This window comes from Leptonychotes weddellii, chromosome 7, assembly GCF_054177405.1.
Source record: "Leptonychotes weddellii isolate Sample4059 chromosome 7, ASM5417740v2, whole genome shotgun sequence".
Lineage (NCBI taxonomy): Eukaryota > Metazoa > Chordata > Mammalia > Carnivora > Phocidae > Leptonychotes > Leptonychotes weddellii.
Window position 1 is genome coordinate 24,107,728 of NC_138375.1, and position 8,751 is coordinate 24,116,478.

General features: G+C 38.2%; 1 long non-coding RNA gene across 1 annotated transcript; it reads left to right on the plus strand.

Annotated features, from left to right (window-relative positions):
- Positions 1-227: 227 nt before the first annotated feature.
- Positions 228-8,281, plus strand: LOC115940959 (uncharacterized). Its single transcript, XR_004075681.2, has 4 exons — positions 228-671; positions 1,050-1,100; positions 6,070-6,133; positions 7,797-8,281. It is a non-coding gene; the product is annotated as an uncharacterized LOC115940959 (long non-coding RNA).
- Positions 8,282-8,751: the final 470 nt, after the last annotated feature.

Genomic DNA, 8,751 nt, shown 5'->3' on the forward strand with positions numbered 1-8,751 from the left:
GCTCCCTGCCCAGTACAGAGCTCGATCCCATGACCCTGAGATCATGACCTGAGCCAAAAGCAAGACTTGTTCACTTAACTGACTGAGCCCAAATCAGGAGTCATTCACTTAACTAACCGAGCCACCCAGGCACCCTGACCATATTTTTTTTAAAGTGAAATTCAAGCCAAACTTTTGCAGAATACTTAGTGTCTTCATGGATGGAGCCCTATGGAACATAGTTTGAAAACACTTGACTTGATATTCTCTAGGCCTTTCCTAGGACTATATTTCTATGATTAATAAAGTGTGTGCATATCAAATCTAGACTCTGAAGAGGAAGGACTTGGTTCTTTGGAGGTATCAGAAATCATAGACCCATGAGCCTCAGCCAGGTTGGAGCCAGTTCTGACCTTAAAGAGTCCCTCCCTGCAATGCAAACAGTCCCATGTTGTTTCCCCTTCCTGTACCAAAAAAAAAAAAGTACACATAAACATATCTTTAAGTGTCAATTTCCTTGTTGACCATATTATAATGGAAGGGTTTTGCTGAGAGCTATAAATAGTAATTTCCTTCAGTAGTGATATACTCTATTTCTGGTAAGAGCAAGGAAATTCACCAGCTTCTTCCCGGCAACACTATACTACTTATATAAGAAAGTGACCTACAGAAGCAGGATGGCCATATATAAGGTAAGAGGGTGGGTGAGGGGCCTGGGAAATGGAGGCAGCAGGGGTTATTTTACTTTATTCTCCTGAAACTCCATTACCCCATTTCTGTATATGAGGAAAAAAGTAGAAAGGTGTCTCCATGGTCTCCCTCTCTTTCACAAAAAAACCACCTAAAGCTCTCCTCTTCAGGGCAGGAAGGATTTGAGATAAAAGACATATAACCAAATAAAGTGAGTGGACCCTTTTTGGCTGATTGTAAAAACAACAAAAAAGAAATGTCAAGGCAATCAGAGAAATCTGAATGTGGACTTGGTATCAAATAACAAATATTCAGGAATTATTAATTTTATTAAGTGTGACAGGGCACTGTAGTCAAAATCTGTCCTTTTTTTTTTTTAGATGCATCCTGGAGTATTTAAGGGTGAAGTGCCATGCTGCCTACTTGTGAGGGTATGTTTGAAATTTTTCATGATAGTTTCAAAGAAGAGAGGTAAAAAAGAGTATGGCATAATACTGATGGTTGTTGAAACTAGGTGATGAGTTCATGGAGGTTCGCTGAACCCCTTATTTTTGTATATGTTTGGAAATTTCCATAATAAAAAGTTTATATTGAAACTTCTGAAATGTGACCCATTCCTTTAGCTAACCACACACCCATGCTCTTCATTTTTCCCACCCATCTACTATGTTGATTATCACTCTAATGATTGGCATCAGAGTTTAGTGGTTAAGTTGCAGGCTCTAGAACTACACTGTCTGGGTCATTGCTGGGGTCCTAGCATTGCCCACTTGACCTTATGAGAGTTCATTTACCTCTACATCTTCTCACCTGTAAAATGGGAGATGATCATATTTGCCTTTTGGGCTTTTATGAAGATAAATGTGTTAATAAATGTATTTAGAATAGTGGCTGGTATATAATAAGCACTCAATAAATCTTAGTCATTATCATTATTAAGTAACTTCTGAAAGTAAGAAGGTACACTACAAATCATCTAGTCTTATTCTTTGTTTAATAAAAGAAAAACTTAGGGTCAAATGTTTTTAAAAAAGAAAAAAAAATACCTGCCTAAGGACACAAAGTTGGATAAAGGCAGAGCAGATTAGAATTCAGCTTTCCTAGAATCCTGGTCAATGTCCTTATACTTTATTCACTTTAATACATATTCAATATTGAATTGAATCAGTATTTGCCATGCTCTCTGCTTAGTACTAAGTAAAAGATTAGATCTTTTCTTTTAAGTAATATACCATCTAGTTGGAAAATAGTAATAATACTAGGTTTTGTACAGTGACTTTCACTTTTCAAAGTGCTCCTAACAAGCTCAAGGGCAGGAAAACTAATCTCTAGTGACAGAAATCAGAATAGTGGTAGCCTCCGGATGGGATAAAAAAAGGGACATGAGCAAACTTCCCAGGGTGAAAGAAATATACTATATCCTGATTGGAGTGTTGGTTACACAGATACATACATTTTTAAAACTCATCAAATTGTACACTTAAGACATATGCATTTCACTGTATGTAAATAAATTTTACTCTAAGTTTTTAAAAATCCCTCTACATACATGTATTTTCCTGGCTTCTCAACACTGTTAACTACAGCAAAGAGATATTTCTTGAAAGCTGAGAAACGTGGAAGTTTTAAAAGGGCGTGTTCAAGGATATACAGCAAAGCTAAAGCTAGAAGTAGGTCTCAGTTCCTGGCCCAGTATGACTTCAAATTCAAGAATGAACTCAGACAACACAAGGTATTAGTATAAGTGGGAAAAGAGAGGAGAGGATAGAAGAATTGCTAGCCTTGTTTGGAGAAAATATGGAGAAGACAAGGATCAACACAGGACAGATGCATTAGGGAAGGCTCTGTGGGTAAAGTGGGACTTATCTGAGTCTGTCCCGAATGCTCTGGTGGCATCTGCCTCTCTCTGTCACAATGTCTCAGGCTCTTTGAGAGCAGGAATCATATTGCATGCAGTGGACTCCAGGCATAAATACTATCACCTCAGCTTGTCCTCTGGGGCCTCTAATTCTGTCTTTTCATCCCCTCTTGTAACTTCTTTCCAGTGAACTCCCAGGACACGGTCAATTCCCTCAGGATAAACTCTGAGCCAAGTGTCTTTACTCTTCCTAATGGCAAAAGCCTTGAGAACAGGAGTAGTAGAACAAAACTCCAGACATTCTGTGGGATACAGTGAGTGTTTAGTGGTTAAAATAAAAGTCCATTGTCCCTTATTCTTCCCTCCAGATTTTATCAACATGGAAAATAATGCCCTTCACGCAATGGCAAAGTAAAGTACAATGTGGTCTTTAATCTGTCCTTCAGTGTTTATATGTGAGCCATTTGGCACCAAGTAAGCAAACGGGTTCACTTTAGTGGAGGAAGGTTGTCACTTTCACACAATGCATCTGAGCTAAGTGGTGTGATGTAACTACTGTCTTAAAGTAGAACCACCCACTAAGGAGTTCTGCTCCTGCTGTTATTGGCTTCAATAGCCTGTGGTTTAACTGCACACAGCTGAATGACTCAGTAGTTCACTGCTGTATACAATCCTCATGATCTACAATGCACTAGCCTTTAGAACTGGAAGTTTCCTTAAAGATCCAAGGATGGGGGTGGGAGGTGGGGTGGGGAAGGGGCAAGCATGAGGAATGGTCCAGTTACACAGAGCCGCCAGGTCTTGTGACCTGAAACTTCCTTGTGGATTTTAACTTGCAACTGATATTTGATTATTCTACAGTCTTCTTAGTCTCTAATTGCTCCATCCCTGGTGGCTTTGCTTTCCTAATGACAACAAGAGTTCTGAGGGACGAGATCGGGTACGTTCAGGGTGGTATGGCTGCTACCTTCCGCTGTCCTGCCAGGTTCTGAAAAGATCAGAAGAATAGTTGAAGTCTTGAGAGCTGATGTAATCCAGGGTCTGGGAATTCTGCTTTTAGAACTGGTATATGACCTTTTGGAAGAAGAAGATGAATTGGAGAGAGAGGTACATTTGCAGGAGCACATGGGTGAAAAAATATACAACTTAGAGTGTAAAAACTCGCCAGCTGAAATTTTTTGAAGAAAATGTGAATTTTTGAGAATTTAATCTGCCAGAACTAAAGACCTATTTTCAAAGGTTTTTGGCTTAAACAGAAACAAACCCATAATAATGGCTGGAGGCCATTCACCATCCTTATATCTCCTTTTTTGTTGTTTTTGTTTTTTTTATAACTGGAAAAAAATGGGATGGAACAGAGTAATATGAAGCAATGTTACACTGGCTATCTTACTCTCTGGATGAGGAAAATCTGTTAGAAGATGTCTGTTTGGTTACTGTTTACTGAGCCTTAAACCACCAACTTCATATTTAGAACTTTATTTTTTTAAGGTACTAATTAGCTTGATTATAGGGCCATAAAATTAGATTGGAAGTTTTACATAGTACTATAGTAATAAATGCAATAGGAGAAACAAATAATATGTCACAGTGATACTAGTTGTCATTGTTAATAACTTTAGGTAGTAGTTGATAAATTATTTTTTAAAAAAGCCAATTTATGATACTGGTAGTAGATTTGAATATGAATATGAAGTTGTATCTACCACTTGAGCAACTGAATTCCTTTTTCACATATTGATGGACGTTTAACCTTTTATTTTCATTTAATATGAACATCATTTCTGGCATATAAGAATTGAAACTAAGAAATATTTTGGTGTTGTCAATCAATGTTTTTGTATACTGTTTTTTTTTAGAGTAATATTTTCATCAGCAAAAACATTTCTTAAACACTAATTCCCTTTCCAATTAATCAATTTGTAAGTGAAGTCCAGATCCTTTTAGTTATGTTGGACATATTTATCTCCTGAAGTTTTATCTTCTTGTACATCAAATTATTGGTTGTCTTTAAATGTATGACTATATATCACGTATTTTATTGGTTGTTTAATAGGGGTAATTCCCATGTGAGAAATAAATTGTTTTTTATAAAAGTAAAAAAAAAAAAAGAGAGAGTTCTAAGGGAGAGACTTTATCATGGTGCAGGCTCTAGCAGGTAATAACTTCATACCTTTCTCACACGACTTACCATCTCATGAGCACCTACCATGTGCCAGACACTGGATTTTTACAATGACTCTATGAGATGAGCACTATAACCCTCACTCTACAAACAAGAAAACCAATCTACCAAAGTAGGTAGTGGCAGAGGAATAATTTGATCTTATGTCTAACTAATACCCCTATGTGCTTTTCATTTATCCACACTTAAATCATTGAATTTCCATGATAAGAAAAATTTTGTACTTTCAATTACCTATGTAACTTTAACTTTAGTGATTCCTTTCTGTTATATTAAATTAAAACTTTTCAAGCTACTCTTTAGTGCTTAGAAATTCCTCTAGACAAGCAAAAGATGGAATTATCCCAAGGACCAATGGCTGGATATTTTTTATTTGTTCTGCCAGATCTCTTTTCCACTCAGCTTTGTGCTCTGGGAAGTAGCCTTTATGCACTACATCATTAGTTCCCGACTCTCTGGCTTTCAGCTGGGTTTACCCACTGGGAGCACTAGATGGAGGTTAAGAGAGAGAAGAGAGTGTTAATGATAATAATATTTTCCTTCTTCTTTTAATTCTGATATCACTGGACATGATAGAGGTCGTTCAGGTTGGCTGGTTTTATCTACAATAGCCACAGCTCCTATCCTGTGGCTCTCTCTTCTGGACCCATACCTATTGCCTTTGGGGTGAAACTTCTCCCTTCATTTGTCCATTCAATTTAGGGGTACCAACTTCCCACTGTTGATAGCCCCAGAATGCTTCATCATCCCTTGATACTTTCCCTTAAACCTATTTCACCTGAATAAATAGTTCCTAAATTAAATTTTCCTTAATTGCTCCACTTGAGGATCCCATGGATTTCCTGAAGGTTTTCAAAATGATACAACATGAGCTCTAGAATCTTTTTGATGCTTTGGATCACTGAACAAATGCAAGGTGCCTTTTCATGCATACATTTGTGCATTCATTCAACAAATACTTATTGAGCACCTATTGTGTGCCAGGCACTGGATTTACAATGGTAACAAATGTGGCCACAGCTCTCCTACATAAAATAGAGTAGATAGATTAAACAGATAATCACACACAAACTAGTAGAACACTATAATTGTGCCATGTGCCATGGCCCAATGAGGGCTAATGAGAGGAGTCAATCTGGTAGGGAGATCAATCAAGGCTTGCATAAAAAAGCAAAAGTTGAGCAAAAGACAAGTAGGTATTTATTGGGCATAGAAGAACAGAAAGAGCATTCCAGGCAGAAGCTGATGGCTGATAAAAGCTGGTGTGGCAGGAACAGAGAAAGCAGGAGATGCTTGAGGAAAGATAAAGATGAACAGGCTTTGTAGGCCTTATTGAAAAACTGCCTTTATCCTCTAGTTTATAGAGTGTGAAGACTGGGTTGGATGGCCAAAGTGGATTGAGCACAGACCAAGTAGACAAGGTGAGAGGTAATCTAAATGGTGGTGGGGAAAATGGAGAAAGTAGATTGATCTTATATAGAGATAGGGAGAGAGATTGAAAAACAGATTTGCTCCTCCCTGGAAGATTTCAGTGTCTGGTTCCTTATATACATTAATACAACTGTCTTAGGGCAATGACTTCTCAACAAATGGAAAAATTCTTCCTTCTCATTGTGAGATACGGGTCAAGAAAGATTATTCTAGGTCTAAGAAAAAGGATGAAACTCAGTAATGCAGTTATATACACAGGGTCAGGACATAAAAACGGTCCCCATAGTGACTTCCTGTCTTGACCTCTAACAATTCTCACTCCTTAGAAATTCAACAAGGCAGAGGATCATAGGGGAAAAGAGGAAAAAATGAAAAAAGATGAAACCAGAGAGGGAGACAAACCATAAGAGACTCTTAATCTCAGGAAACAAACTGAGGGTTGCTGGAATGGAGGTGGGTGGGAGGGATGGGGCGGCTGGGTGATGGACACTGGGGAAGGTATGTGTTGTGGGGAGCGCTGTGTATTGTGTAAGACTGATGAATCACAGATCTGTACCCCTGAAACAAATAACACATTATATGTTAATAAAAAAAAGAAAGAAAGAAATTCAGTAAGAAGTTCAGACTGAGTTCTAGAGAGAGCAGAGAAACCCAGAGAGATGAGAGTTACAATCTTGGCTCTCCCACTTACTGTGTTGACTATGGAATTAGTTAATTTCTCTGATCTTCACATTCTTCTTCTGTAAAATGAGAATGATAAATATTTCATAGGATCGTTGTAAGGATTAAATTAGGTAATGTATGTGTATACATATGCTGTTCACTAATTCAAATAACAGAAAACTGATTTTAAAAGGACTTAAAGCAAATTTATCTAATATATTGGGAAGTCTTAGGTATGACAGATTTCAAGGTTTACTGACTCAGCAGCATAGTCAATCTCTTTCTGACTTTCTCCTCTGTCACCCTGGATGTGTGTTGTTGACTCTCGCACTAGCTCCCCTCATGATCGTAAGTTAGAAGTATCACATTTAAAGAGAGAAACATCTAAAGTGGAAAGGAATATCTTTTTCACTATTCCCTACTTGAATGTGAAAAACCTTTACCAAACAATAACAGACTTATATCTCATTTACTAGAACTCAAAGTAAAATACACAAAGGCAGGAATATTTGTCTGTTTTGCTTACTGATATATCTCCAAAAATCAAAATAGTGGTTAGGCCTCGAAAACAATTTATTGTTTGAATGGACCACATGCCTAATTCTAATCTAACCACTAGTAAGCAAAGTGGGATTACCATGTACTGGCACCTTTTCTGTAAAAAGCAAAATAATAATTTTAGGTTTTGTGGGCCGCATAGAACCTCTATAGCATATTCTTCTTTTTTCAACCCTATAAAAATATAAAAAATATTTTTAGCTCATGGGTCTTCCAAAAACAAGCCAAGGAATGGATGGCCCATGGGCCATAGTTTACTGCCCCCTGGCTTAGATTAATCATGTGGGGTGAAATGGAGGAACAGTAAAGCACCATGACCAGTAGAATATGTACAGCACTCAGCAGAATCCCCCACATGTAAAAAGCACTCAATAAATATTAGCTGCCATTGTTTTTGATGATGTATCATTTTCCTTGTTCTTGTTTTTCTAGTATAGCTGGACTTCAGAGACCTCTGTTCTGTGATAAACCCTGCCATAGGTTGTGGACTGCCTCTGACTCTGGACTGAACCATGTGAGCCAGTGCTACAGAAAGATGTACCATACACAAAGAAGATAGAGAAAACAATAAGGTCAGGGTCAAAAACCAAGATTCACAAAATTAGCAGAGGATGTGAGAAGTGTATTATGGTGGAGGAAATTAATTCTATTCCCAAATACTAGAAAACTCAAAGTTAAAAAGGTAGGGGCGCTTGGGTGGCTCAGTCGTTAAGCGTCTGCCTTCGGCTCAGGTCATGATCCCAGGGTCCTGGGATCAAGTCCCGCATCGGGCTCCCTGCTCAGCGGGGAGCCTGCTTCTCCCTCTCCCTCTGCCTGCTGCTCTGCCTACTTGTGCTCTCTCTCTGTCAAATAAATAAATAAAATCTAAAAAAAAAAAAAAAAGGTAAAATAAGTTCCTTTACTGTCTCAGAATCTTGAATAGGCTAATTGGCAACCAGTCTCACCAAGATAAAAACATCTGTACTATTTTCAGTACAACAGAATTCTTTTTCCAGAGACCATTGCTATGATACTTTTTTTAAAGATTTTTATTTATTTGTTAGAGCACAAGTGGGGGAGTGGCAAGCAGAGGGAGAAGCAGGCTTCCTGCTGAGCAAGGAGACTGATTCGATGCAGGACTTGATCCCAGGTCTCTGGGATCATGACCTGAGCTGAAGGCAGACGCTAACTGACTGAGCCACCCAGGTGTCCCTAGAGACCATTGTTATGACATTTTAAAAAACATTGCCTTTGAGGTTTATAGCTGGTATACCATCTTCCTTGTTTTATACTACCTGATCTTCAGCAGCAGCCCACTGAAGCTGGGAAGAATGTTATTATTATCCCCACTCATTGGTGATATTAAAAATATTTAACAACCAGGGGCGCCTGGGTGGCTCAGTCGGTT